At 38.8% G+C, this 8,872-nt stretch overlaps 1 pseudogene; it reads right to left on the bottom strand.

Annotated features, from left to right (window-relative positions):
• Window positions 1–1,234: 1,234 nt before the first annotated feature.
• Window positions 1,235–3,164, bottom strand: LOC113269858 (chloride intracellular channel protein 1-like; annotated as a pseudogene).
• Between the last annotated feature and the right edge of the window lie 5,708 nt (window positions 3,165–8,872).

Genomic DNA, 8,872 nt, shown 5'->3' with positions numbered 1-8,872 from the left:
GCCACATTTTCTTGTTTCTTTGTATGTCTCTTAAATCATGTTGAAAATTGAACATTTTAAGTAGTAGGTCTTGTGGTAACTCTGAAAACCAGATCTTTCCAGAGCTTTGGTTGTTGCTACTTATTTATTTTAGTTGTTGTTGTTTGTTGGTGTGTTTAGTGAGTTTCCTGAATGAATGCTATAAAATCAGTATATTTTGTTGCACGTGTATGCTAAAGTCTCTGCCTCATTAGCCTAGTGGTCAGCTAATGGCTGGACAGAGATGTTCTTAGACGACGGGAAGCGATAAATCTTTAGTCTTTACCAAGGAGACGCTTAGTGCATGTTGGTACACACTTCAACACTCAGCTATATAGTTTACCACTTTGCTTTAGCCTTCGATTTCTGCTTATGAAGAACCTCAAGGTTAGCCAGAGGTGAGAACTTAAGGCTTTCTCAGGTCCTTCCTGACCAAGTGCAAAGCTTCACACATTTGCTTAACCTCCTAGATTCCAAAACAATATCAGAGCTTTTCAAAGTCCCAATAGATATCTCATTTTTCATCCTTTGCTTTCAAGCTTTTTGGATAGTCCATTGTTTGCTCCAACTGTTACATTAAACTTAATTGTTACCTGTCACCTTTGTCAGTCATAACATTAAAATATTGCCAGTAAATATTTTTGACAAACACTCCATTGGCATTACTTTTTTGGTAGGTCCCAAAAAGTATTACTACCAGTATCTTGGGAAAACAAAATAATCACAATCTGTTGTTTCTATTTTTAGTAACTTTTTAGAGAAGCTTTAAAAATCAGCTTTATTGAATAAATAATCCACAAACAGAAAGTAATTATAGGTAGATCAATATTCTCTTTACTGCCCACCATTTCATTCTGATGCTTGAAAAACAATTCTTATATCTTAGATAAAATTTGATTACTTGAAAACTGCCTAAAATAAACATAAAACATTGTTTTGCTTTTCTCAGTGTATCTCTCCATTTCTTTTTATTTTTAATTTTTTTCATTCTGTATTTTATTACTGAAATACATTGTCCTACGCACACCACCCCACAATGAAAACCTTACCTAGATTTTCTGTCTTTCCCCTCAGCCCCCCAGCCAGCCCTGCACAAGTGCTCCAGGATTCTCTGCCCACTGGTCCTTTTGGAGTGTGTCCCTTGGATAGCCACGTGGAAACCAGCTGGCGCCTTTGTGGAGAAAATGGAGAGGGCAGACAGAGCCTCAGGAGGGACTTATTTGAGGGCCTTGGCCACTTGCGCATAAGCCAGCTCGATCTCGTGGTCATCTGAACAGGAGGAGGCGAACCCTTCCGGGGCAGAGGCGTTGCGCAGGTGCCGCGGAACCCCTCCGGGATGGAGAATCCCCTGTACTTCTTACGCACCACCTGTACTATGCGGGGCTTTGGCAACAGGTTGCACAGCCAGAGTGAGCTCATTGCCATCCAGAGACTTCCTCTGAAAGATGCCCTCATCCTCAGCACTGGTTTCATCCACTTCCTCTGGGAGGGGGGATGTCAAGTAATTGTCTAAAACTTTCAGGAGCCCCTTCTTCAGATTATCATTGTGTGCCGGGTTTGAATTCTTCACATAAGCAGAACATTTGGCAAATATGTCCAGCCCAGCTGTGTTGGATTCAGGGTTCAGAGCTGCCATCTTGGGGTACCTGGGAGGGCACCGCACTGGCTCCAGAAACTCCTCAGTCTTGGCGTCTGTGTGCCGTACAGCAGGAAGGGGGGCTACTACCCACCTGCGCACAGCATTCGTACTGTCTCGGTCCGCCTCTTGGTGTCAACAGTGGTGACACTGAAGGTGACTCCCTGAGCCACAATATCAGGAACAGTCGCTGGGAGAAGGCGCAGTTCCCAATTTTGGCCCCATCACTGCCAGCCTTCACGAACAATTTAACCTGAGCTGTTCTTCAAGCCATGGTTGTGACGGGGACCGGGAAGCGGCTGGCGCTGGGGGAACTGGGACGGGCCCGGGCCAGGGAAGGCGCGTCTGACCCGCAGGGCTTCTCTCCCTCAGACCTCGGGCTGTCCCTTCAGTGCAACACAAGGCAGATGAGACCCGCTCACGGGAGACACAGCTTCCCCACCTGCCCAGCGTACCCCACCCCTACCCCTCCATTTCTTGTTTTTAAAGGTTCATTTTAAAATTTCAAAACTTCAAAATGTTAATAAACAATATCTTGCAGTTATCAGTGTATAGGTCTTTCACAAGTTTTGTCAAATTTAAGCCTAATGATTTCATATTTCTGATGCTGTTATAAATAGTATTCTTTATAGATTTTAATTTTTAGAACAGTTTTGCATTTACTGGAAAAGTAAGCACATAGTACAGAGTTCCAAATATTCCCTGCACACAGTTCTCCCTATTATTAACACCTTGTATAAATATGTTTGTTACAATGAATAAACTAGTATTGATACATTATTACTGACTGAAGTATACAGTTTATTCAGATTTCCTTTGTTTTTATATAATGTCCTTTTCTTTCCAGGATTCTACCTGGGATACTACATTACACTTAATTATTATATCAAGAAAACTTGGCTCTTCGTGGCTGTGACAGTTTCTCAGATTTTCCTTGTTTTTTTTTTTTATGACTGACATTTTTGAGGAATTCTGGAGATATATTATAGGATGTCCTGTTGGAATTTGTCTGATATTTTTCCATGCTTAGAATAGGGATTTGGATTTGTAGGAGGAAGATTATAGGCAAAATACCATTTTCATCACATCGTCAGGCTACATACTGTCAGCACGATTTATTACTGTTGATATTTACCTTTATCCCCTGGCCGAAGTAGTGTTTGTCATGTTTCTCCCGTGTAAAGTTACCCTTTGATTCCTCCCTTTCCATACTGTATTCTTACTTGGAATTCTGCATGGGGGATTTGCCTCTTCTCCCCCCTTATTAATTTAATCAATCATTTATTTATATAATATGGACTAAAGGATATTTATTTTCTATTATATGTTATAATCCTATACTATATTTTGTTGTTCAAATCACTTCAGTTTTGACAATTGAAAGCTCTTGCCATTTACTCTTCTGTCCCTTTGCCATACTCGTACCAATGTAGGGATTTTTTGGTTTTGGATTTATTTATTTTTTAAGCACTCTCTTACTTTCTGGCACTACAAGATGCTTCAGGTTCATCTTCAGCATTTCTTAGTATCAACCATTTCTCCAAGGAGCCTTGGTTCTCAGTGTTGATGATTTATATTAGAAGCCAAGATCTAAGAACTAGATGTATAAAATACTTTAAAAAATGATATAAAAAGCAATGGTTAGTGAGTAGTTTCTTGAATATAACATCAAAGGAACAAGTAAATTGACTTCGTCAAATTTAAAAACTTTTGTGTTTTGAAAGACACTATAAGGAGAATAAATGATGCCCAGAAAGGGAGACAATATTTGCCAGTCATATAGCCGAAGGGCCTAGTATTCATAATACATAAAGAACTCTTACAACGCACCAACAAAAAGATAAACAACCCAATTAAAACTAGGTGAAGTATTTCAATAGACATTTCTTTCAAGAAGAAAGACAAATAAGCAATAAGCACATAAAAAGATGGTTAATATTATTAATCATTAGGGAAGTACAAATGAAAACCACAATGAGATACCACATCACACCCACTAAAATGGCTGTAATTTTTAAAGGAAAATAATACGTGTGTTGAGGATGTGAAGAAATTGGAACCCTCATACGTTGTTACTGGGAATAAAATCGTGGAGCCACTGAGGGTAACCACGTGGCAGCTCCTCAAAAAGTGAAATACACAGTTACCATATGACCCAAGAATTCCACTGTTAGGTATCTGCCCAAGAGAATTGAAAACATGTATAGACACAAAAACTTATACATAAATGTTCACAGCAGCATTACTAATAATAGCCAAAAAGTAGAAACAACCCAAATATTCAACTGATAAATGGATGAGCCTTGAAAACATGCTAAGTGAAAGAAGCCAGACACAGGAAGTCACATGTAGTATGATTCCATTTATACGAAATACCCAGAATAGGCAAATCCATAGAGAAAGTAGATTAGTGATTCCCAAGGGATTGGGGAAGAGAACTGGAAACTGCGGGGTTTCCTTTGGGGTGATGGAAATGTTCTGAACATAGATAGTGGCACTGGTTGCACAACATTGTGAATCTACTAAAAACCCTGAATTGTATATTTTCAAATGGTTAAAATGATAAATTTTATGTTGTGTGAATTTTGTCTCAATAAAAAGTAAATGATATAAATAATGTGATCATTAAAGGAAAGTTAGAAAATAAAGGTAAACAAAAAAGAAGGAAATCAATATCCTAATTCCTCCCCCCCCATACAGTCTTTCACGTTGTTTTCTATGCATACATATACATCTAAATAAATGACATCACAGCTTATCATCTCTGGTTAGGGCAAATTCAGAGACAAGGATTTGAGTACAAGTTTATTTGGGAAGAGAGGAAACCACTGGCTGGAGGGGAGGGAAGTGAAACGAGGAAGGGAAAGCAGTCAGTAAAGTCTGCATTTCCAAGCAGGCCAATTACCACTGTGGGCAACTGAAATGGAGTCTCACCAAGGAAAATGCGGGCAGCCAGTGTAGGTCATGCACCTGAGACATCACACTTGAGAGGAGCTGACTACGTAAACACCAACAGTCTCCATTGTTGGAGAGGTGCTGGGAGGAGGCGGTGGTATTAATTCCCCAGCACTTCTGATGTACTCCCTCACATAAAAAGGGGATTCTAGGGTTGAGAGCAAATTCTCAGGCAAAGAGCTGCAGGTTCTGACAGCTGGAAGTCCAATGAGTCTGTGCTGAAATGGACAGTGTGAAGGGAAATGGGCAGGGCACTGATAACATATAATTCATATATTGTGCATATATAAGATAGCTCGATGGATCGATACAGACTTGTATTTAGATCTCGATCTATATTTGTCTGAAATATTTCCACTCAAAGCATCAACTTGGATACAGATTAATCTTTTATGTATGACTAAAAGCATTTTTACTTTATTAAAATGCTGGTCACAATTGGACACTTTAAGAATGGCATTGAGTTTTCTACGATTCTAATAAAGAAATTCTTTGTCAAAGCAATTTTTATTAAGGCTGTCATGATAATGCTAACTTAGTTTAAATTTTCACTACATGAAGTGAATATAAATATTACATTCATGAATTCATGAATATTACATGAAGTTACGGACGACATTTTGTATTACATTATCCTGACGATATTGGTTCTTGGACATATATATCCTTGCTTACGGGAAACAAAAAACTCAACGTTAAAATGGTGATAATTGCAGAATTTATGATGCTTCATTGGAGTTAGGTTTTAGAAAAAAGTATATGGGTGTGTTTTTAATAACCAATTTACATTGTCCTTTCTAAACCATGGTTTGTTTTGGGTTTTTTCTACTCCTCTCCCTCCCTTCTTCCTTCTTTTTTGCTTTGTTGTTGTTGTTGTTGTGGGGTTTTTGTTTTGTTTTGTTTTGTTTGTTCTTTGTTTTTGCCGCTGGGGTATGTTAGATCACTTTCCCACCAGCTGCTGAATGTCAGCCATGTGGCACAAAGATAGCTCGTCAAACACTAGCCAAATCTTCCAGGCAGGCTGTTCTCTGGAGATTGAAAGCTTGGGAATTGCTGAAGATAGGGCAAAAACGGTTGGTAAGAAATCTTTGGGATCTTTTCTCTTTAGCTAGAGAGTTTCTAAATTCAAAGAAGTACACCACTTTGAATTTAGAAACTCTTTAGCTAAGGGGCACAAGAGAACTCTCTGGAAGGATGGAACCGTGTTTGTTGTGTTCACTGGGCTGGTAGTTAGGCAGATGTATGCTGTTGTCAAAAGTCACAAATCTGAATTTTATTGTATGCAATTATATCTCATTGAAGTTGATTTTAAATAAAATACTGCTGATTTTAAAATAAAATATTGCTGGTAATAATAAAACAAGAGCAACAGAGTAAACAAAATAGCAAGTAAAATATCAATAAAAACAAATGTAAAAAATTTGAAGTAGTACATAAGATGTAACCAAGTGAAGAAAATGTTATTACTTATATGACAACAGATGGTAAGCATTGAGTAATGTGTAGAATTGTGTATTACTATGTTGTACACCTGAAACTAGTATAACATTGTACGTGAACTATGCTTCAATAATAATTTTTTAAAGGAAGAAAATGTTATTACTTCATCATGTGGCTCTCCCTTCTAGGGAGACAGCTAATATTGGGACATTCTGCAGCCCTCACCAGTGTCCATCTGCTGAACTCTCTCATTATTTCCCTGGACATCCCATTATCCCAATGAATAACTCTGTACCCATTCACCGATAACTTCCCATTCTCTCTTCCCCAGCTCCAGTACTCATTACTACTCTGTGAGTGATTTTTGAGTCATGATAGGAAGCCAGAACATGGGAGACAGAGACAGGCAAGAGAAGGAGGAGTCCCAGTCCTGCCTCAATCTCAGGACTCAGGGGAGATTGTAAACTCCTACAATGTGTGAAATTGGAAGATCAAAGCAATTTAATTTACCTCTCATGCATCAGAAAGGCCTCCAGCTGAAGATGAGGCACTCGCTAGCTTCTGCAAGGCTTGCAAAATTCATTTATTTATTCAATAAATAGTGACGAAGCACTTACTATGTGCCAGGCACTGGGATGACAACAGTGCCTAAGACATATTCCTCACCCTTATGGAGTTTACCATCTAGGAGGAAGACAGTAAACAAAAATCCCCAAAGCTTGCTTCTTCTTTTTCTTTTTTTCTTTTTGTGAGTAAAGTGATGGAAGTTTATTAAGTGAAGATACAGAAAAAGCTCTCAAGAGTGAGAGGGGTCCTGACAGGGTGGCCCATCCCCAAAGCTTTAAAGTTATAAGTGATTGCATTTGTAATTGACACAAAGATGAATAAAGTCCTCAAAGAGTTTGCGATCTACTGAGGATGCCGTTGGGTGTGAATGACCCTTAATACACAAGTGTGTTCTATAATATCCTTCTAGTAGCAGCTTTCTTCTTTAAGGCTTTCTGGATGTCCATCTTTCTAAGTGGAATTAACCAATCCCTTATCTGTTCTAGTGCCGTTTGCACCATAATTTAATTTTGGATAATCACATTGGATTTAAGTTATTGATGTTCTGGTCCTCCCCACTAGACTGTCATCTCCTCAAGGGCAATTAGTTTACTCAACTTGGCTTCATTTGATTTAATAAACATTGGTTGAGAACCTGCCATGTACTGGGCACACTGCAAAATGCTAGGGACCCAAAGATAGATAGATAGATAGATAGATAGATAGATAGATAGATAGATAGATACCCTTAGCTCTTGGTTTCATACTTAAGGAAGCTCACTTCCAGGAAATTGTTAAGGACTGAGGAAGGAAACTGAAGGAAGGGGGCCTGGGAAGGAGGGTTTTATAATGGTGTGAGAAGAAACAAGCAAGGTCTGAACTTGAGGGCCTTGGCAGCAGGAATGGAAAGGAGGAAATAAATTCAGAAGACATGCTGGAGATAGAGTCTACAGGATTTGGCAATTCATTGGTATGGAGGAAAGCGGAGTCAAAGTTGAAGACATTTTTTCCCCCTCTGGTTAAGAGCAAATAAAAAGTTGATTCTGCTTATATGAGAATATACCTTGAATAGGTAAATTCTTAAAGACAGTAGTGGAATAGAGGTTACCAGAGGCTGGGGGAGGAGGGAATGGAGTTCATAGTTCCTTTCTGGGTTGATGAGAAAGTTCTGGACATTGATAGTATTGATGATTGCATAAAACCGTGAGTGTACTTAATGCCCTTGAATTATACACTTAAAAATGATTAAAATAGGGGCGCCTGGGTGGCTCAGTCAGTTAAGTGTCTGCCTTCAGCTCAGGTCATGATCCCAGGGTCCTGGGATCGAGCCCCACATCAGACTCCCTGCTCATCGGGAAGCCTGCTTCTCCCTCTGCCTGAGGCTTCCCCTGAGTGTGCTCCCTCTCTCTCCCTCTGCCAAATAAATAAATAAAAATATTTTTTAAAAAGACAAAATTAAAAAATGATTAAAATAGTACATTTTATGTTATATATATTTTATTGCAATAAAAACTTTAAAAAATGAAAGGTTATATTTTTAGGTAGACAATCAGCAAATTTTTTTTACACATCAGAATCATTCCTAATTGCAGAATGTATTATCATCATAAAGAATTTCTATTATATGACACATTGTATATTACTACATACTTTTCTGGCATGCTTTGTATAATTAATTCACATATGTTCACTGAAGAGTATTGTACAGCTGACCCTCGGACAACACAGGTTTGAATGGCATGGGTGCACTTATGTGCAGATTTTTTTCAGTAAACATAGTACAGTACTGTATTTTTTCTTCCTTCTTTTCTTTTTTTTTTTTTAAGATTTTTTTTTTAATTTATTTATTCGACAGAGATAGAGACAGCCAGCGAGAGAGGGAACACAAGCAGGGGGAGTGGGAGAGGAAGAAGCAGGCTCCTAGCGGAGGAGCCTGATGTGGGGCTCGATCCCATAACACCGGGATCACGCCCTGAGCTGAAGGCAGATGCTTAACCGCTGTGCCACCCAGGCGCCCCTTCCTTATCTTCTTAACAACCTTTTCTAGCTTACTTTGTTGTAAGAATGCAGTATTAATACATAAAATACACAAAATATGTATTAATAGACTATGTTATTGGTAAGGCTTCTGGTCAACATTAGACTATTAGCCGTTAAGGTTTTGAGGGAGCCAAGTGTTATAGGCAAGTTTTTGAACCTCCACCTTATTAAAGGGTCAACTGGATTCAGTGCTATACGGAAGTGTGGAGAAATGACTTGCAAAGAGGGTCAATTTCA

The sequence above is a fragment of the Ursus arctos genome, unplaced genomic scaffold (assembly GCF_023065955.2).
Source record: "Ursus arctos isolate Adak ecotype North America unplaced genomic scaffold, UrsArc2.0 scaffold_33, whole genome shotgun sequence".
NCBI classification, from domain to species: Eukaryota; Metazoa; Chordata; class Mammalia; order Carnivora; family Ursidae; genus Ursus; species Ursus arctos.
Note: the sequence above shows the minus strand (reverse complement) of the source record. Positions and strands in the feature narration are given on the sequence as shown.